This window comes from Dreissena polymorpha, chromosome 6, assembly GCF_020536995.1.
Source record: "Dreissena polymorpha isolate Duluth1 chromosome 6, UMN_Dpol_1.0, whole genome shotgun sequence".
NCBI lineage: Eukaryota > Metazoa > Mollusca > Bivalvia > Myida > Dreissenidae > Dreissena > Dreissena polymorpha.
The window spans coordinates 67061361-67085011 of record NC_068360.1 but is presented as its reverse complement, the minus strand read 5'-3'; the positions used below and the strand labels follow the sequence as shown (position 1 = coordinate 67085011).

Here is a 23651-nt window from a genome sequence, read left to right as displayed (position 1 = left end):
GACGTTGGGTATGATAGAAATAAAACACGGCAGAGCAGGACCGGACGTCTATAATCGGCCCGCTGCCGTCATATCAGATATGAAAAATCGACCCGGCTAGCGGGCTAATATCATTTATATTGGCCGGCTCAATACGAATAAAGGCCCGCACGCGACGTAATTGTGTTACTGTTAAAGTAACATTACTACTCAAAATCAACGAAAATGTTGTACAATATTTCGTAAAATAAAGCTAAACAATTAAAAATCATTGTTCCTTATGGCAATTGCCGAAATTTAAACACCAGAACATGTGGTCTGGTAAAATAGATGTTTGTGGATACAAAATGCTTGTTTTTATTTTGGTTATAACATGGTACCATTTTAGTGTTCGTGTGTCGTATGAATAGATATTTTCGCAGGAAATTAGCATGGAATTTATTGTGATCACAAATAAATAAAAACGAGCATTTTGTATCTACAAAAATCTATGTAATCATACCACATCTAGTGTTGAAAGTGTGGCTATTGCTATAAGGAACATTGATTTTTTAGGTGTTAACTTTATTTTACGAAATACTTTATGAAATTTTCGTTGATTTTTAGCGTTATAGAGACTTTAATAGTAACGATATGTAATATGAATATCAATGAGGATATTTCGCGCATCCATTTCAATATTTATATAATACACATGCTAACCTATTAGTTATTTCTAATTTACACATGTTTGCCGTGTTTATACATCTCCACTTCATTGACGGTAGAATGACAAATATGAATGAAACACGCCTGGATTATTTACAATTAAACAAATAAAGACAAGCGGTAACATTTCTGAAACCGGAAGGTTTGTAACAAGTTATATGATATTTCAACTGTTAATGCGATTCAATACTGTTTTAAATTTATATAATGGGATTCATTATTTAATCGAATGTTCTTTTAAAGATTACAGTTGAAATAAGCATTTCATGGTGACATTTTTTATGAAAACGGAGCTAAACTATTTTTTAAACACAATCAGCGCCCTTAAAGCCCCTTATCCACATGGAACAAACTTATCATTATACATAAATTGTGCTAAATGAAACAATCCCAGTAAATAAAGTATTTCCCTATGTACAATTCACAATAAGAAGTCTTCGTTGTTCAAGCTGACAGTGAAAACCTTTTCAAGCACCGCAAAAACGGTCGGTCATAACATTTAGGTCTTTGAGCTAAACCTATAAAACAAAGTCAAGCTCCGATGATTATAAATAATAACATCAACACTAAATTATAAACAAGTAACACACGTCAAGCAAATAAAACAAATATGATATCATGTCGACCGTATCAATTGTACGAGTTAGCAATGTGAATGGGCTATCGTGAATGGTACACAACAAATATCAAGATCAATAATACATTACAAATATCTTTTGCATAATATACAAAACATACTTATGAATTCAAAATGTCGTATTCATTCGTCACTTTAGCTTTGAAGTCCTCAAAAAAGGCGCTATATTCATCTTCACTGCCGTTGGCAGGGTAATCGATGAACGCATCCCGTCGAAGGACCTGTAAACCCTCCGGGAGTGCTCGGGTTGAGTTGGAATCGTAGAACATCGCCAAGGCAATCGGTTTTCCTCTGTGGTTTGATTCTTCATTCGTCATATGTGCAGCTATTTTCCATTCCAAACTTTCTCTGGACCCATTTGAAAGCACAAACACAACAACGCGACTCGCATGTATAGATTTTGTAAGAACATTGCAAAGCGGCAGTCCTTCCAGAATGTCGTCATGAATAAACACAACATAATCCAGTTCTTCGAGTTTTGGCCTCAGTGTTTCTAGAACAAATTCAAGAGCATCTTCCTCGTAAGCCAGGTATATATCGTATTTGAAACGTTGAAACCGTAACGACGCTTCGATAGATGTGTAGCCATTAACACTAGCCTCTTTATTGTTCCCAACATAATACCAGTACCTTATCTTCCATCTAAACCTATGTATGATAGCACCAATAATGATATTCAGGATAAAGATGAGTAAGACAACTAATGAAACAAGAAGCGGCGTGTATGACAGACAAAACTTTTGTAGAAAGACAACTTGAAAGTACAGATCCGTCTTGCTCCTGATCAATACAGGTAAAGGAAGTTGTTGAAGAGAGGTTATGAGTATAAAAGCATGTCGAAATTTGAAGGATCAACAAATCTGAATTTGGAAGTGTGTGTTCAAGGATCCACTCTAATACTTCCAGATTGTCACATGAACAGCTTATGAAATTTTTAGTCAGGTCCACCGTCAAAGTTATATTGTTTCTCGATGACACAATGCCTTCTAGATCAGAACGCAATTCTTTACTTAGTGTCATAATGTGATTATCTGATAGATTTAACACGCTCAGTAATTGCATGTGTGATATAGTATACTCAAAGCCCATTAAATAATTTGTTGATAAATTCAACCATTTCATTTTGGTCTGATTTGTGAATAATTCTGGATGGATTGTATTTATTCGATTTATAGATAAGTCAATATATTCAATTTCGCTATTTAACATAAAAATCGGTTTATCTGCAACAACAATATACAGGTAATTTCTTTGGAGATGTAATCGTTTTAGTTTCGGAAAGCTGGTAAAGAAATTTTCATTTACATTTGAACAAAAGTTGTTACTGAGATCAATAGTTTCGATATTTTGTACACCATGCACCGGCCCAGCCCAGCAATACAAAAGCGAATTAGAAGCAATAACTGTTTTAAGTGAGTTGTCTGAATCTATATAAAAACCGAATATCGGATATCCTATCTTACAGTGACTAATATCGATATATTCCAGTTTGGGTGGAAGAAAAGCTGTTATTACAACAGGTGGAATATAGTATAATGGACGTTTGAGGCAATCTAAGTCACTAGAATGTCCTGCATGGGTAGTGTTCTCCTTGGAAATAAATAAATCATTTACATCTGTATGTTTGATCCCAGTAAATGTGTTATTATTATGTCGATGCATTTGAGAAAGGGAAAGCTCTAAGTTATCATTCCAACTAGAGAATTGGAAATTCATTTGGGTAAATGATGCCTCAAGCTTTCTTAAATTTTTCATCTGACATGCATAGAGCATATAATATCCTAACTCAAATTTATTTCGTCTTACTCGTAGGTGTTCTAGGGTTTCTGGAATTATTTCAAAAGCGTCTATGTCGATTTCTGATATCTTGTTATTATCTAATGAGAGCATTTTAAGAGCTTTTAAATGTTGAATCAGTTCTGCCGTAGATTTCATAATTTGAGTTGGGCATTCTAATTTGTTCGTGCTCCTTACACTGTCCAAAATTAGGACTTCTAGTTCTGCATTAAGACTTCTCAAGCCATCGGGATTGTCAAGTCCAACTCATAATTCAAAGACAAATCTAACATTCGAAGCTGCCCCATATTTCTAAAGGCATTTCTTGAAATTGATGTCACGCCACAGTTAAGGATTGATAAATTTCTGACATACAGCAAGTTTGCAAATGTGTATTCATTGATAGTTTCCATAGCACAGTAATCTTGATATTGCCATATTGGCCTGATTACGTCTCCTGATATTCGAATAACTTTCAAGTTTGTCATATTCTGAAACTCCGTTCCAAAGGGAACAATTGAAAATCCATCAATCCATACTTCATCTAATGTTGAAATAATTTTCAAGATTTGACCTGGATAACTTGTATTATCGCTTCGTATCAAGTTGATTTGATAAATCAAAAAAAATTTCAGAGATGTTAAAAGTACGAAAACGTTACTGTCGGTTTTACTGGTGACTGGGAAATCGTTCTGCGCGATATTAAGAACCTCCAACTGTTCAAGTCCTTTAAACGTATCGCTTGTAACTGTTGCACTGTTGTTCTTTAACAAATTAATTGAAGTGTTGAGTAAATCCAGTTCTTGTAAACTAGTGTAATTTTCAAAAGGCGTTTGTGTTTCTTTCTTCAAATTATAGAGACTTGTTCCCGACATGTTCAGCGATCTGATTTGACTTTCATTAATGTACTGGAACTTTGGCAATCTCCCTTCAAGTTTTGTATTGGATATAGAGTCAACACTGTACAACTTGTGTTCAATGCTCGAAACACATACACATGGGGAACACATTTCATCAATAGGTTCGGCAAGAGGGACCATGAAGAGTCCAATATAAAGAAGTGAAACTCCAGCTGCTGGAGCAGTATTGAATTTTCATTAAAAACAATTAGTTGGTCCTTTATTTAAGGCAAGTGACCGATTGCCCAAACAGTACAAAACAGCACAAGCATCATCTGTATTAGCAACATATACGGTATGAAAATCGCCATGATCTGAAAATAAGTTACAATAATTATTATTACTTATGCAAGTAATTGTTTTACATTCTAAACCATCAGCAAAATTGTTTAAAATTAACTTTTAATAAGTAAGGAATGCATTTTATCGAAAATAGATGATCGTTTGCTTTAAATTGCACAGCAACTATCAAAATACCTGTGAATGTATAATTAATGATATTTTAGCAAATGGCACGTGTGATTATGTGTTTACATGGTCTAGTAATTGCTATTCTCTATACTGTATCTTTTCAACTATTAACATGCAATGTATTAATCAAAAAGCGAAATATGGATAGAGTTTGTGTGATGATGAAATGGAAAGCTATGGTTAATCTGCACACATGGGACTTAATAAAAGGACCCTAATTAAAATAGGATTAAATAAGATTATCAATAAATTCTATGGTTTATATCTTGTGGAAAACAATTCAAAACACTCGTCATAACATAACCTAACTTTAGCGGATGAATGCTGTAAAGTATATTAAGCGTGATAACAGGAAATTACTCAAAGAATAAAAAACTAAATAATTAAACGATTATATAACAGCGTTGTGTATAATGTTATCATTGGTCTCACCTATCGGCTCGTCAGATGTGTGTTCACTCGTCAACATATATTACCGTATTGTACGTATCGCTATTATATAACCTTGTATATTTAGCTAGTATTTTAAATATCGCACTTCATTGCCCTTTTAAATATTGTATTTGAACGGCACATGCATTCCCGTCTCAAAGAAATAAATATTGAAATATATTGTTCCAAAATGACTACCGATATCAAAGTAGAAATGTAAAGCCTAAAGCCTAAAATCTAAACGTAAATGGGGATGCCATACGATATATTTGACGACAAAATTCTCTACGATATGTCCAAAGAACAAATCAATAAGGTGCACATCAATTCAATGAAAAATCAGCACATCCATTTATTTGAAAAGAGTTACGGATACAATAGATGATATAGAATGAGGAAGATAATAAGTAAAAAAAGGACCGTTCTTTATTCATTGACAGATGGTTTCGAATACGTATAGACACAATTCCTTAACGGCATCAAGCTACTTTTAAAACATGAATTATGTACATACCTGTCTGCAGCGAATTTTCCAACTTGCATACGAACTGTAACAAGTTATTTTCTTGTCAAAAGAATGCACAATTATCGTGCGATTTACTGGTTTGATTAAGGAAATTTATATGCGCCATATATCATGTTATATGTTAAGACTTCTTAAGCAATAAAAGGTGTCATTATGAAATTTGATTCCTGTTTAAAAGGATCTTTTTTATTTCTGATAAACATGTATTCCACTTTGTGATATATAATTAGTCGTTTATGCATAGTTTAAGCTACGTCGTAACGCATTGTATTTTTTTTTTCAATTGAATGGTAGTTTGGTTTCAATGATGTTTGCTGGTAAATGACTTTAATGACAAAAATAGTACGTTTAGTATATGAAACAATATAAATACTTGTCTTATTTATTTAAAAAAAATCTCATTTGTTTGTAATTAGTACTTCATAAAATATAGTAATGCAGGTGTATGATGCAAACCAAACTATACGATAAGTGAGTCAATCCATGTATTAAAAAAAGTCCTTACCAGCAATATTGTTCTGAATCGCTGCTATGGTCAACAACGGGTGTTGGCTATGCTTTTATAAGTGTGACAATCGAAGTATTTCTTTTATTTCTTGAAGCATAATACACATCAGCTGTCTTTTCTTTAGGACCGTGTTACAAAGATTTAAAAAAAAATGTCTATATGGACGGCTGTAGTTACATGTTGGGAACATATCAAACCGTCGGAGGAATATTGTGACAGCGATTAAACGAACCTTAATGATATCATCGACCAACTGAAATTCGGCAGTCGCGTTCAATACCATCGGAAATATATTTTTAAAATGTCATTAAAATAAATAGCATGGGAGGTGTTGAGTAAAAACAACATTGGTGGATAACAGCATTTGCTATTCTAAACTGGAATATTGGAAATGGGTTTTGTGCAATGTCTTCAAATTGTTTTTTATAAGAACATTTTATTACGCTATTAGTTGTTTATGTGGACTTATAAATGGATATAGACAATAATAACACATGTCGTGTTTGTATGAATATGTTTCAACAGTATTTAACACATACAACATATTTCTTGTGTATGATTCAACAAGTATGTTTTACCCAAAGATGTTCAGAACCTAGCCACGTTTCACATGCTTATGAAGTACGGGGACGTCTTTGAACTCGACAGAGGGTTACCTTTTCTAGATATATAAACCTTGCATAGAAATAAAGCGGCGCGCGTTTTGTTGTATTTAAATGTTCAGGATAGATACAATGATGACCTTTTTCTGATGTATAAATTACTGAAGACTGAAATAGGAGATGATATGTTGTACGGATGGATAAATTTTAACTGTATATATTACTGGGAAACATTATGAGTTTTCGTCTTAATAATCAAACAATGATGAAAATATATATATTTATATTTCGCTTGCGAACAACTTATGTCAGTGGTATGCGTTGCAAGTCGGTCTGCTCTTAACTACCCTAAGAACGATAACCACCGCATCTGCCTGTTTATACGTCACCACTGGTACACTGCAGAGAGTGAGTGTGTGTATGTAATCAATCGTGTTTAACAGCTTGTGCGACGACTTTGGCCAGTTTCTCATTGAAATCTGTACATATTGGCTGCTTTCAGGGAAAACGGGGCTTAATGCATGTCAAAAAAGTGGTGTCCCAGATTAGCATGTGCACACTGATTAGCCTGTGCAATGCGCACAAGCTAATCAAGGACGACACTTTCTGATTGTATGGTGTTTTTCGTTTAAAGAGAGTCTCTGGTACTGGGATGACAATTTGTGCGTAAGCATTAAGCCCCGTGTTCCCGAAATGAAGCTTAAATTATCTTTTCTATTAATGATTTGAAAAAAAGAAGATAAAAGTGATAATAACTTTCAAGTAACCTCGCTGACAAGGCAAATAAACGAAATCACTTTTAAATCAAATAAATAACCAATTAGTTCTAAATTTTTACCTTGTGGCATTGTTTAGTAAACATCTAAAATGGACCTTATTTAATAGTGATACAATTTAACATTGGATCTTAAAACCTCCATTGACAAAAACACAAAAATAAAATTAAAGAAACAACAATAAGTTGCCCTCAACTGGACTCGAACCACTGACCGTTGGAATAAAAGTCTATCATTTAGACCACTCGGCCATCCGTGCTCATACACTGAGAGATGTATTTTTATACTTTATATAAGCAATCATCGTAGTATGAAAAAATATAACGACAACAACAGAACTCTCCAAATTATTAAATCGTTTAATTCTGTCAATTTACAGAAACGTGAAATAATGTCTTCAGACTTGCAAATTGAATGTGTTCAATACACTGTCAGATCTTACACCATGAATAACTTACATGTTTAGTGGTTGCCTGTTAGCATGGGGCCAGTAGATATAATCCCAGGAAACTAAATTTCAAAAGTGTGTGGCAGTCAACTAGCTTTTTTAAAGCTTGAACAACTCAATCCAATTAAACATAGAATACAATTTGGCGACTGTGTATCAATTAGGCCTAGGAAATGATTCAATTCCGGCTTACAACAAGATATGAGTATTATATAAACATAACACAACATGTACATGGTTCAAGGCTTGTTATTCTTTAGCAATGCAACCCAAATTCTAAAGATGGTTGCCAGTGCAGCAACCAATTGCGAGACATATTGTTTTTATTTTGTCTAAGTTATCTCTATAACATAAATAAGAGGATAAGCAGTATACACACATCCCGACCTTCGCTTTAACACACACTCCTTATAAATTTGAATGGGCTGTGTTCATTTCAAACTTGCGATATAAAACGCTATAACATAATTATGAAAACTGAGTTACCTCTAAGATTGGGCAATAGCGAACAACTTCAGTGCTTTGATTTACTAATGGCATCTAACAATTCAAGGTAACATCAAAACATCATATGGTATATCAGTATTCAGATCGGCGTTAACAACTAATGTCTGATGTTCGCCCAGGCAGTGTTCTCGTGTCATTTATTAATGCAAAGCACCTGGCTGTGCTCCTTGACGCACCCTTGGACCTGAAACATAACTGGAAAATATATACTGCTAATAGAGAACAGTGTGTCAACATGATCAAATCGAAATGCCTTGGAAGTATGGAATGAGTGATGTATTGGACGTCATCATTGATGACGTTCATTCGAACGAATGATAAAGGGGGCTAAGTTTCGTTAAGCTGAGGCATATAGTCGCGATTTGAGTCAATTGAAAACTGGCCGAACACGTTTGCTGAAATTTGACATGTATATGAACCAGAATGCGATCTACCTGTTGGCGTTGTCGGCATATCTGGGAAAAAACAACTTTTCGAGTATTTTGTGTTTAAATATTTTGTTTGGGAAACCACACGCGCAAAGATAAACATTGTGACGTCACGTCATGAAAGCGCTTAGGCTAGCTTCCATCTTGCTACGAAACAAAGAAACTGACGTTACGCGTTATTAATTCAATATATATACAGTTAGGCGCTAAATCTATAAACAACGACGTAATAATTGTGTTTGAATATCAATACGAAGTATACATGCATGTCTTTTGTGCAGATCGAGTGTGGTTGTTAAGATATTCATGACATAAATCTAAGTTATTGTGTGCGACGAGTTTAGGAAAGGTTTACACAGCGAGGCTTTCCGAGACGTGTCGGATAAATGTAAGTACACACTGGTATTCACATGGCATTCTATTTGTCCGATAATATCTTTAATATACGTGCGTTTTTAATATCCAATGTTATTCAAATTACAAATGCCTGATAACGTTTGATAAATTCGTTCTATCAATATGCATTAACATTCAAGGGGAATAATTTTATTGGAACGTGCGATTGAATGTGTAATGTTTGGATAATTAGTTGTTAAGCAGTAAAAATGATAAGTATTCAGTTTGCTTTATCTCATTTTCATTAAAAACATTGTTTTACTGTTTTTTTTCCTTAAAGTAAAACAGTTAAGTCGTCATTTTATCTTGAATTTAAGATATTGAAATAGAAGTCGGATATTTTATATTTCGGACGTTGCTATGCAAGTTAGTTGTCGACATAATATACTGATTTATTGTTTTCCTATGCAGTTGTGCAGCTGCATTCTAAGTAATGATGCGCTATTTAATTTATAAAATGTCTGCCTGCCCCTGATAATAATAAGTCTTTAACTTAACAAACCGGAGCAATGTCCATGGCCTGTCAAGATAATAAAAATATGTACAGCTGAGCAATATCAATGACAGACAGTACTGATGTCTGGTTAGCGCAGTGATTTGTCCACCTTATTCTCACATTGGTTATTCCGGGTGATAACACCACAATTTAACACTACAATTTTTTTTTATATAGCTGGTAATTACAACTGATAAATTTCATTCTTTTAATTAAATTGTTTGCACAAATTTGGACACTCATCATGTCTGGGATATGCTGGGTAAAATGGCCTTTGAATCGAAACAGACATCTTTGAATCTGCGATATGTAACAGTTAAAGCTTAAGACGTGTAAAATACCAGTATATAAATCTGAAAATATCCCACTAAACTAGGATGTACACCCTCAGTAATTTTATACCATACAAGAGAGCGAAGATGTTATTAAATACCTATCTCATGTGGCGTATTTTCATTTTAACTCTGGATTTTAATGACGCCAAGTCAGATGCGTAGTGAGTTAAATATTTGTATACTTATATTGTGTGATGTAATCTCATTAAAACTCTAGATTTTAATAATAACAAGTCCGACACATTACATTTAACAGTTAAATATTTTTTAAAGAATCAAAAAAATAAAAAAGTTTACTGGTAAATAAAACTCCTAAATTCCGTATAAGGATTGTACATTACCAGTGATTTTTTCTGCCCATAATTACAGCCTCTTACAGGCCATTTCCCAATGGCAAAAAGTAGCAATTTTTCCCCATCGGACATAAATTTCCCCCAAAATATGCAAAACTTTTCCAATAAACTAAATAATTGGTTTATTGAGTTTATTATACAGCAATTTAATTTCCCAGCGCTTTCCTTTTATGATATAAATTTTAGAAATCATGCATTTATAAATAATTGGTAAACTGTAATTTATAATCATTATCATAATTATAATGTTTACTTTTTCCCAATTGCATGGACTTTCTTGCTTTTTCCCAATCCATAAGGCACAGGCTGTAAAATATAAAGCGAAAAACATCACTGGTTACAGCAATGTGTGAAACAACGTCATTAAAAACAAAAAAATATGTTTGACCACACTGGTGGGTAATTATGTTTACGAAAAATACAAACAATATAGATTTATGATATTACATGTTAGATTTTTATCACCCATAATCACTCATAAAGCTATTTTAATATTTATGTACAGTCAATCTTGTGGATGCGACCACTTGTATTAAGCGACCTTTGTCTTGTGCGACGATTTTGAAATCCCATGGAGCTTTTTCGCTATATTATGATATTGTATTAAGCGACTTTTGTCTTACGCGACCAGCGACCGCTGATTTTTGTGTATTTTGATGTCCGAATCTTGAATTAAGTGACCACTAGGATGTAAAAGTGGTTAATCTATTTATCTTTCAGGAACAAATCCGTGTTAATTGTTTATCTAAGCCGATAAGATGTACTGTTACACCTCTGCTTTGTTTTCACACCAACCATTATGATTATGCTTTTTCTCGTTGACCGGTTCTGACCGGTTTTTTTGTAGACTGCGTATCAATTTATTGAGTTGAATAATAGAGGAACGTATTACGCACAGTCTACAGCTTAAATAGTTTACTATGTGGAAAGTTAAGAGAGAACACCGATTTTTCTCGAGTGAAGATAACAGGTGCAGAAACAATGCATTGTACACGACAAACATTTCCTGAGAGGTGCGGAAAATAAACTATTAATTGGCAACATCTGTCGAAATCCGTACATTACCAATTTGTAATTATGCTAATTAGTAGATATTTGTTAGCCAATCACATTGTTATTTACTTAATAAATTTTCCAATCAGGTCTGTTTGTTTTCAATTGACATGTTTTAATTTTTTCAGCTCATTATGTATCATAATCTAGTCAGATTTCCATAAGCGTACATACAGAAATTAAAATGTTAAAACGAAAAGTGTTAACGTTGAACGAAAAAATTTGGTTTTGGAATTGTCAAAGAGTAAAAGTGCACGTAAAATCGCTTATGAGTTTGGAGTCGGTAAAACTCAAATTCAGAACATTCTTAAGCGTAAAGCCAAGGTGCTTGAAGACGTGGAAAATAATGTGTGAGGTAAAGAAAATGCGAAAAATATTTCCTTTTCTATGTTGTTTTTGCAAATAAATATGTACACACAATTCATTTATAATAAATGATATTTTGTAATAAGTGAAAACATAAAACACATTATAAGTAAAATATTGTTTTTGTTTTGTGTTTATTTTCATTTTGTTATAAAAGTAAGCATTCTTCCAGAATGGCCTTTTTTATTTAGAGACCATTTTTTTAAGAGACCGCTTTTGATTACACACTTGAGTGGTCTCTTAATACAAGATTGACTGTACATGTACATGCTTAGACAGTTTGTTAAAGCCAGTGCCTTTTGGCTTCGGAAAATAAGCATGATAAACCAAAAAATCAGGAAAAATAGCCTCTAAACCATACAATTGAGAAAAATGAAGAATAATTAATATGATTACAATAACAATTGTTTTTAAGTGCATGTTTGAGTGCATTTTTAAATTTATATTATAAAATGCTGCTTCAATTTCTTCTTACCTTTCATAGGTAAACAATGAAATATCATCTGCTAGTGCCAAATATGAATGGGAAAGCTGATTTATGGTCATATCGTAGCAAAAGTGAAGAAAATATGTGCATTAAATGAATGAATTCAGATTTTGTTATCTGGAATAGTTGTATTTCAAATAGATCCCCCAACGGCCCAACCTATTATGGCTTAATAAGGGCTAAATTGCTTTTGGACTTAAAATCAAAAGGCATATTGAATAATAGTTTAGCATTAATGTGCTACATGATGTCTGAATTCATCGCCAGGGACTCTGTGAGCCACTTACGCATCAATAGCTTGTGCGTATAGCATGATCATTTAAACAGAGCCCCATTCCACCAACATGGAATGTCGGACATATTTACAATATGGACATTGCAGCAGGCATTCAATTGAGCCAGCCTTTATATTTCATAAAATTATGAATATAACTAGCTTTATCGCTTCCTTTTATTCATAAAAAACACTTTAAATACATAAATGCATTTTTTTTTTTATATATCTATTTCTATTGGGTATATTTACTTTTCAGGTAGCGGAATGTCTGCGGCTTATCCGAGGGCCAATTGATAAAGGTTGTTGATGCCAAAACAGGTAATATAATAAATTATCACGTACACAAGCAAATAAAAATATTTTTGATGCTAAAGGTGTGGAAGACTGTCAAATTCAGGTTTGGGGTCCCTAAAATCCTTACGGTCGTGTAATTTCTGATGCAGAATGTATTGATAGTGCTGCGTCCTGACACGTAAAGCTTGTGCTTTGTTGGCAGTGTTAGTTTGCTCTGAACAGGTTTACCCTTATTCCTGCCATTAATGCAGTCCCTCTGAGTTGATTTGCTACTTGTAAACCTACAAATAGCTTATTATCCCCACGCCTTTTAGCTCACTTGAGCACAACCTGCTCATGGTGAGCTTTTGTGATCGCGTTATGTCTGTCGTCCGTTGTGCGTTGTGCGGCGTCAACATTTGCCTTTTTAGCTCTCTAGAGGCCACATTTATTGTCCAATCTTCATGAAACTTGTACAGAAGATTGGTTTCAATGATATCTTGGATGAGTTCGAAAATGTTCACGTTTGCTTGAAAAACATGGCTGCCAAGGGGTGGGACATTTTTCCTTATATGGTTATATATGGCTATTGCAAAATCTTGTTAACACTCTAGAGGCCACATTTATTGTTTGATCTTAATAAAACTTGGTCAGAAGATTCATCCCAATAATATCTTGGATGAGTTTGAAAATGATTCCGGTTGGTTGAAAAACATGGCCGCCAGGGGGTGGGGCATTTTTCCTTATATGGCTATAGTAAAACCTCGTTAACACTCTAGAGGCCACATTTATTTTCCAATCTTCATGAAACATGCTCAGAAGATTTGTCCCACTGATATCTTGGATTAGTTAAAAAATGATAACCTTTGCTTGAAAAACATTGCTGCCAAGGGGCAGGGCATTTTTCCTTATATGGCTATATATGGCTATAGTAAAATCTTGTTAACACTCTAGATGCCACATTTATTGTCCAATCTTCATGAAACTTGGTCAGAATATTCATCCCATTAAAGGGGCCTTTTCACAGATTTTGGCATTTTTTTTAACTTATTCATTAAATGCTTTATATTGATAAATGTAAACTTTGGATCATAAAAGCTCCAGTAAAAAATCAAGAAAAAAATTAAAAAAAGGAAAAGAACATTGCCCGAAGCAGGTTTCGAACCAGTGACCCCTGGAGTCCTGCCAGAGTCCTGAAGTAAAAACGCTTTAGCCTACTGAGCTATTCCGCCGAGTACACATTCTTGACGTATTTTATACCTTATATAAGCAATCTTCGTAGTTTCACAAAATTTAACGACAAAAACAGAACTCTCCAAATTATTCAATCGTTTCGCGTTGCAACGCTTTATAATTTTTAGGTTTTAAAATCGTCAAAAGATGTATATAATGGCTATATTAGAGCATGGTTAATGTTCAGTATTACTGTTTCCTCACAAATATCATAACTAAAACGAAAACTTACGAATCTGAAATAACTTTTTTCAATTTTGTCAATTTACCAAAGCGTGAAAAGATCCCTTTAATATCTTGGACGAGTTCGAAATTGATGCCGGTTGGTTTAAAAACATGGCCGCCAGGGGTCGGGGCATTTTTCCTTATATGGCTATGTATAGTAAAACCTTGTTTATACTCTAGAGGCCACATTTATTGTCCAATCTTGATGAAATATGGTCAGAAGATTTGTCGGGTCCTTGCTACCGGAAAGCTGAAATATGTATATGATCGCCCCACTCATTCCATCCCGCGAAACCCTTAAGGTGTCGCAAGTCTAGTATGGAATGAGTGATGTATTGGACGTCATCATTGATGACGTTCATTCGAACGAATGATAAAGGGGGCTAAGTTTCGTTAAGCTGGCGCATATAGTCGCGATTTGTGGCGCTTGAATACTGGCCGAGCACGTTTGCTGAAATTTGACATGTATATGGACAAGAATGCGATCTACCTGTTGGCGTAGGCGTTATACCTGGGAAAAATCAAGTTTTCGAGTATTTTGCGTTTAAATATTTTTATGGGAAAGAGCACGCGCGCATGACGTCATGAAAGGCGCTTAGGCTAGCTTCCATCTTGCTACGAAACAAAGAAACTGACGTTACGCGTTATTAATTTAATATAAAGTTAGGCGTTTAATCGATAAACAAAGACGTAATAATTGTGTTTGAATATCAATCGGAAGTACACATGCATGTCTTTTGTGCACAGTGTGGTTTTTTAATAAACATGACATAAATCTATGTGTTATTCAACGTATTGTGTGCGACGAGTTGAAGAGAGGTTTACACGGCTAGGCTTTCCGAGATAAATGTAAGTACACACTGGTATTAGAATGGTATTCTATTTATCCGATAATATCTTGAATATAAATGATATTGAGACAATTATATTATTAGGGTTTAATAATTTATTATTTAATCAATAAATAAACGCGAGCAGCAAATCAATTAATTTCGTTTATAGTGGAAACCGAAAGTAAACAAAGCAACCGTCAAAATGGCTGACGACATAGCAACGTAGGAATTAACACTCAGAAAATATTTACAAAATAAGATCATCAGAAATGATATAAAGTGAACGCTAATTCGCTGTTTTGACGATAAGTATACGATCTATTGAAAAACCATAACATTTGACATAAAAACACCCGCGGATAATCCGATATGGAAATCTTCAGCGTAACGAAATAGCAGACACCACACAGCGTCTCATCTGATTCTACGCTGTTTGCCAAGGCCGATACTATAATGAATGGAAATGCACAAACTCAGTAACTGGCAAGCATATATGCATTAGTAGGTTGTTTCGTGATTATTTAGAAACGACTACATAATTCTTTTGGTTCAGCCAGTGCAACTTAAGAGAAATAAGTATAAAAAGTTTCTACACCTGACAACAATGTGCCAACTTAATACAAGGTAAGTTGTTTACATTATTTAAAATATTGCAACAATAAACAGCTGGTACAATGTAATGTCATCATTTTAATTTTAATAAGCCCGTGGTTAATTACCCTTTTTAATCTTATGGATCAATGCATCTCTAACACCTTCAATTGACTTGTTCATGAAAAATATACACCCTCAGTGCATGTTATCCCATACACCATCACTCACTTACTAAGGCTCGATTGGTCATTCTCGGCTCGGGTACTACTTACCAGTACATGTACCCCGGGTACTCTTAACTTTACTTACATGTACCCCGGGTACGGTAAATAAACTTAAACATACCCGCAAATATTAGATTGTATCCGAGTTGTATATCCGCCCAAAACCCGATATTGTTAAACATGCTACCGATTAACGTAAAACAATATTGTTTACCTTAAAGAAACTTCTCTTTTAAAAAATCTGCATCAACATGCTTTTTAGTATGAGTGTTGAGAGGACGCCGTAGGAATAATCAAGTAATCAAGAATACGTCTCTGTTTCTGCTTTTATTTCCTTCATGTATAATGACGATAAGGATTGACGACTAAAATTGACAACAATGATAACAAGCATAGAAAACTAACACTAACGACAAGCATTGGCAACTAGATGTAACATTGACGATTCTCTACAATAAATGAAATTAACAATAAAAAATGAATAATAAGATTATAGTACAACAGATATGCTTTTCAAAGTATAATATAATAGCATACACTCATTAGAATAAGAGGTTTCATAAATAACAATTTGAAACATGTTCAATCAATATCGAAATATCTTATTCAATATTTATTACACAGCATGAATTAATTGTTAAAACATAATATAAATACCATTTAACCATTCCCCATTTAACGGACCTTGCAAACCAAATAATGTTTCTTTAAAAAAATCTATGACGGTAAAAAGTGAGCGTGCGATGTCGCGGAAAATATTATACTTGACGACGTCATACAATGACGCGACTTTAAACAATTTAAGATTTAAAATTAAATCACATCATTGATTTTAACAATGAGTTTTGATAATATAAATGCCATTGAACAGAAAATTGACATAAATGTAAACATAATTAATTTTTACAAAATACCCGACAACAACAGATTTAGTGTTAAAATTCCCGGGTACGTTTTAGTATATTTACCGTACCCAGGGTACGAGCCTTACTAACTGTATTATTATTATATCTCACCGACTACAAGGTACCTTTACCTTGTTGTGTTTATCAAACTGGAATTTATGTAAAATCCGGCTTTGTTTACTTTTATTTTTCATTCATTTGATTACGCAATTGTTGACGTACCTCGTGGAAAATTATTTGAATCTTTGGATTTTAATGGCGACAAGCTATAAGTGTCAATTTATTTTAAAAACGAATCTAAGATTTTAAGTATTGTGTGTTTTTCATGCATAATTCAGTGTTTTCCAGAAAATTGAGTACCAGTTATATGGCCGGCAACTATGCAGTAAAACAAAAGCATTTATGACATTTACTTGATATATTTGGGAAAAAAAGCCGTCATGTAAATGTAAGAGTAAATGTAACGGGCAGAATCGCTGGCTGCCGGTATTTAAAGAGAACACTGATAATAGTAAACTAAATCTCTACGACACGATTACAGCGTTGTAAAATTGTGTTTTGGGTGATAATGGTTAGTAATTCATACAAATGTTATTAAAAAATATTGTGCTTTAAAATTAATTTTGAGAATGGGATGGAAGAACAGAAAATGAAGAGCATACAGGGATGGAAATAAGTGGTTTCCCATGAGCCCGGGGCAAGTAGATTTTGGCCTGGGCAACTCAATTTCAAAAGTTGGTAAACTTGTTTTTTTTTAAATCTTAAAACAATTCAGTGCAATAAAAATTGAAAAACAATTGATCACCATGGATCAATACTAGTTAAATAACATTCATTATATAGGAATAGGACATGATTCAATTCAGGCTCATAATAATACATCATGCATTGAACATGTGTATTGTCAGCAAATGTATATAATTATCTATTATTTTATTTAAAAAATGTATAATAATATTCACATGTTCATATTTCTGGGCTCGTTATTCTTTATCTGGGCAACCAAAATACTAAAGATGGTTGCCCACAATAGTAAAAAGTTAGTTTCAATCCCTGGCATATCATTGTAACTTTATTGTTTAACTGCATTGCATTAAAATTGTGATTGAGGTAAGCTTGTTGTTTATAGTATATTTACTTTTTAGCTCGACTATTATATATGAAATATATATAGTGTAGCTATCCTACTCACCCCGGCGTAGGTGCGCGCATTGGAATGTTTGCGTACCACCTCGAATATATTTCCTATGTCCATTGACATATTGCTTTCATACATGTATTTTGCTTCTTAACCAACATGACCCCAATGTATAAACAAAAGCAGATAACTGTATCAAGCATTTTGTAACAATTATGGCCTTTTTTTCACTAAGAATAAGCATATAATTGATAAATCTATTTTAAAGTTTGCGTACCACCTTTAAATTGCCACAACTTTTTTATTATGCTCTCCCCAAATTTTTTAAGGGGGTAGCATATAGTCGCCGCTTCGTCTGTCCGTCCGTGCATAATTTTTGTTGGGCTATTTCTCAGCAACTAATGACTGGAATTCTATTTAACTTAATGGGAAGCTTCACTACCAAGAGGAGACATGCATATTATCAGCCGGTTCTGATGATTTTTCACAGAGTTACAATGTATGGCCCTATGAAATTTTCCATTAACTGTACATATAACGCGATCTACCTGTTGGCGTATTCGTTATTACTGGGAAAAATCTAATTTTTGAATAAAATCACGAAAAAGTGGTGTTTTTTAGTGCGCAATCGCTATAAACACGTGGCTTGGCCGGAAGTACATGTAGCCTTAATAGCAACCCCAAGACAATTCACCCCCAGGAGACAATTCACGGGCTAGACAATTCAAATTAGATTTTTCATACCCCAATTTTTCGATTTTCGTAATCATTTTTGTCGTACCCAAATGTTTTTCGTACCCAAATTTGTTCGTACCTAAAAAAAAATTCGTACCCATTAGTTTCGTACCCAAATGTTTTTCGTATCCAAATTTTTCGTACCCAATTTTTTTCGTACCCCTTTTTTTTCGTGCCCAATTTTTTTCGTACCCATTTTTTTCGTACCTAAATTTTTGTTCGTACCAATTTTTTTTCGTAACAATTTTTTTTTTCGTACCCATTATTTCGTACCCAAATGTTTTTTGTTCCCAATTGTTTTCGTACCCAATTTTTTTTTCGTACCCATTTTTTTCGTACCCGTATGTTTTTCGTACCAAAATTTGTTCGTACCCATTTTTTTTTCCGTACCAATCTTTTTCGTACCCAAATTTGTTCGTACCCAATTTTTTTTTCATACCCATTTTTTTCGTACCCAAATAAAAAAAATCGTACCCATTTTTTTAGTACCCAAATTTGTTTCGTACCCAAATTTTTATTTGTACAAATTTTTTTCGTACCCAAAAAATTTTCGTACCCTAATTTGTTTGTTTCCTTTATTTTTTCGTACTCTAATTTGTTTTCGTAACCAAATTAGTTTTTTTTCCTGCCCATATTATGTTCGTACCCATTATTTCTTCGTACACAAATTTGTTCATACCCAAATTTTTTCGTACCCATATGTCGTACTCAAATTTTTTACGTACACAAATTTGTTCGTACCTAATTTTTTATTCGTACCCATTTTTTTCGTACCCAAATAGTTTTTCGTACCTTTATTTTGTTCGTACCCTTTTTTTTTTTCGTACTCAAATTTGTTTTCGTACCCAAATTATTTTTTTTTCGTACCCACTGCCCACATATTTTTTCGTACCAATTTTTTATTTTGAAATAATCGATTTTCAATTTGATTTGAACTCTCCACTCATTCCATCCCGCGAAACCCTTAAGGTGTCGCAACTCTAGTATGGAATGAGTGATGTATTGGACGTCATCATTGATGACGTTCATTCGAACGAATGATAAAGGGGGCTAAGTTTCGTTAAGCTGGCGCATATAGTCGCGATTTGTGGCGCTTGAATACTGGCCGAGCACGTTTGCTGAAATTTGACATGTATATGGACAAGAATGCGATCTACCTGTTGGCGTAGGCGTTATACCTGGGAAAAATCAAGTTTTCGAGTATTTTGCGTTTAAATATTTTTATGGGAAAGAGCACGCGCGCATGACGTCATGAAAGGCGCTTAGGCTAGCTTCCATCTTGCTACGAAACAAAGAAACTGACGTTACGCGTTATTAATTTAATATAAAGTTAGGCGTTTAATCGATAAACAAAGACGTAATAATTGTGTTTGAATATCAATCGGAAGTACACATGCATGTCTTTTGTGCACAGTGTGGTTTTTTAATAAACATGACATAAATCTATGTGTTATTCAACGTATTGTGTGCGACGAGTTGAAGAGAGGTTTACACGGCTAGGCTTTCCGAGATAAATGTAAGTACACACTGGTATTAGAATGGTATTCTATTTATCCGATAATATCTTGAATATAAATGATATTGAGACAATTATATTATTAGGGTTTAATAATTTATTATTTAATCAATAAATAAACGCGAGCAGCAAATCAATTAATTTCGTTTATAGTGGAAACCGAAAGTAAACAAAGCAACCGTCAAAATGGCTGACGACATAGCAACGTAGGAATTAACACTCAGAAAATATTTACAAAATAAGATCATCAGAAATGATATAAAGTGAACGCTAATTCGCTGTTTTGACGATAAGTATACGATCTATTGAAAAACCATAACATTTGACATAAAAACACCCGCGGATAATCCGATATGGAAATCTTCAGCGTAACGAAATAGCAGACACCACACAGCGTCTCATCTGATTCTACGCTGTTTGCCAAGGCCGATACTATAATGAATGGAAATGCACAAACTCAGTAACTGGCAAGCATATATGCATTAGTAGGTTGTTTCGTGATTATTTAGAAACGACTACATAATTCTTTTGGTTCAGCCAGTGCAACTTAAGAGAAATAAGTATAAAAAGTTTCTACACCTGACAACAATGTGCCAACTTAATACAAGGTAAGTTGTTTACATTATTTAAAATATTGCAACAATAAACAGCTGGTACAATGTAATGTCATCATTTTAATTTTAATAAGCCCGTGGTTAATTACCCTTTTTAATCTTATGGATCAATGCATCTCTAACACCTTCAATTGACTTGTTCATGAAAAATATACACCCTCAGTGCATGTTATCCCATACACCATCACTCACTTACTAAGGCTCGATTGGTCATTCTCGGCTCGGGTACTACTTACCAGTACATGTACCCCGGGTACTCTTAACTTTACTTACATGTACCCCGGGTACGGTAAATAAACTTAAACATACCCGCAAATATTAGATTGTATCCGAGTTGTATATCCGCCCAAAACCCGATATTGTTAAACATGCTACCGATTAACGTAAAACAATATTGTTTACCTTAAAGAAACTTCTCTTTTAAAAAATCTGCATCAACATGCTTTTTAGTATGAGTGTTGAGAGGACGCCGTAGGAATAATCAAGTAATCAAGAATACGTCTCTGTTTCTGCTTTTATTTCCTTCATGTATAATGACGATAAGGATTGACGACTAAAATTGACAACAATGATAACAAGCATAGAAAACTAACACTAACGACAAGCATTGGCAACTAGATGTAACATTGACGATTCTCTACAATAAATGAAATTAACAATAAAAAATGAATAATAAGATTATAGTACAACAGATATGCTTTTCAAAGTATAATATAATAGCATACACTCATTAGAATAAGAGGTTTCATAAATAACAATTTGAAACATGTTCAATCAATATCGAAATATCTTATTCAATATTTATTACACAGCATGAATTAATTGTTAAAACATAATATAAATACCATTTAACCATTCCCCATTTAACGGACCTTGCAAACCAAATAATGTTTCTTTAAAAAAATCTATGACGGTAAAAAGTGAGCGTGCGATGTCGCGGAAAATATTATACTTGACGACGTCATACAATGACGCGACTTTAAACAATTTAAGATTTAAAATTAAATCACATCATTGATTTTAACAATGAGTTTTGATAATATAAATGCCATTGAACAGAAAATTGACATAAATGTAAACATAATTAATTTTTACAAAATACCCGACAACAACAGATTTAGTGTTAAAATTCCCGGGTACGTTTTAGTATATTTACCGTACCCAGGGTACGAGCCTTACTAACTGTATTATTATTATATCTCACCGACTACAAGGTACCTTTACCTTGTTGTGTTTATCAAACTGGAATTTATGTAAAATCCGGCTTTGTTTACTTTTATTTTTCATTCATTTGATTACGCAATTGTTGACGTACCTCGTGGAAAATTATTTGAATCTTTGGATTTTAATGGCGACAAGCTATAAGTGTCAATTTATTTTAAAAACGAATCTAAGATTTTAAGTATTGTGTGTTTTTCATCATACATGCCATAATTTTTTAGGTCCAAAGCGGGACATTCCATAAAAACTTGTCGGGACATTTGACCCAAAAGCGGGACACCTAAAACGATATTATCATTCCACCTTTACTGTAGTCAGTATAGTACTAACAAATACTGGTGATACTTTTATTCAAGACATAAAACATCTGATATGAAGCATGGAATCATAAACATAACAATAACAGTTTTATAAAATAAGACAATAGCAAACAACGAGGATAATATTCATCTTTTTAGAGTACAAAATCTAGAACATTACGACAACAATACTCATTATATTAATTGCAATGGCAAACATTAACGCAAGGGAGGCTATCCAGTACACTGAAAGTACTGGTTACAGTAAACTATCTACCGAACAGTTACATCAGTTACACACGGAATGCGCGGCCGTACACATTTCAGAGGTAGGTTTTTGGTGGAAGCAAACTGTCTTTGTGTTCATTTTAACTCTCAACAACGCCTCAACCGTATTTACACCAACAAAAACAAAAGGACAAAAGAAGTCTATGGATGCTTTACTCGAATTATTTTTCTCTAATGTTAATAATCATATTTTGTTTTCTTCTTATATACACAGATTAAACTGAATTGTGAATTGTCAGGCGCTGTATTGGGGTAGTGTCAAACTGTCATGAATAACAACACGTTGTTTTTATTACAATAACACAAGACAAGATGGGTACCACTTTTACTGTTTGTTGCGATGTTTTTTAAGCATGTATCCATGCGCAGTCACTTGTCAATTGTCGCGGCTTAATTGGAGTAGGGTCAAACTGTCATGCATAGCACCTCGTGGTTTTTAGCTTAATTGGAGTAGGGTCAAACTGTCATGCATAGCACCTCGTTGTTTTACAATTACACCCAATTACACTAGACAGGATGGGTATCACTTATTGGACTGTTTGTTGCGATTTTGGTATATTGCACATTCGGATTATCCCGCTAGTTATGAACTAAACATTAAATGTAAAAGACTCATTAATGACGTAGAGTTAATTTTACAAAACAATTGTTTTGTAAACCGTTTCAAACAAATACAAAAATAAACACATTTTCAACATTTATTTCATTATAATACAACTATCGATAGCAATAAGCGACCATTATCTTGAAGACCACCATGGTGTGAATGCCTGATGAAATCAATAATTAGCCGATAAATCGCTGATAAGGCGTCATAAACAACACTGGTACACACGATAAGTAGAATCGGATTGTTAATTGGGGGCAATAAAGGGATTAGCGGGGGTAAGTGTTAGCGAAACAGAGCTTGAATTGCGAATTTTATTGGGAACCTATAGACCTTACATCGTTTTTTACGAATGTCGGGACAAATCGCCTCATATCGGGACGGCGGGACAAAGGGCCCAAAAGCGGGACTGTCCCGCCGAGATCGGGACGTATGGCATGTATGTTTTCATGCATAATTCAGTGTTTTCCAGAAAATTGAGTACCA

The 23651-nt window shown here is 33.8% G+C and overlaps 2 long non-coding RNA genes across 2 annotated transcripts; both read left to right on the top strand.

The window, feature by feature from the left end:
• Window positions 1-14485: 14485 nt before the first annotated feature.
• On the top strand, window positions 14486-15516 carry LOC127836276 (uncharacterized). The gene is made up of 2 exons (XR_008028691.1): window positions 14486-15040; window positions 15408-15516. It is a non-coding gene; the product is annotated as an uncharacterized LOC127836276 (long non-coding RNA).
• Window positions 15517-19612: 4096 nt separating this feature from the next.
• LOC127836277 (uncharacterized) lies at window positions 19613-20612 on the top strand. Its single transcript, XR_008028692.1, has 2 exons — window positions 19613-20136; window positions 20504-20612. It is a non-coding gene; the product is annotated as an uncharacterized LOC127836277 (long non-coding RNA).
• The last annotated feature ends 3039 nt before the right edge of the window (window positions 20613-23651 follow it).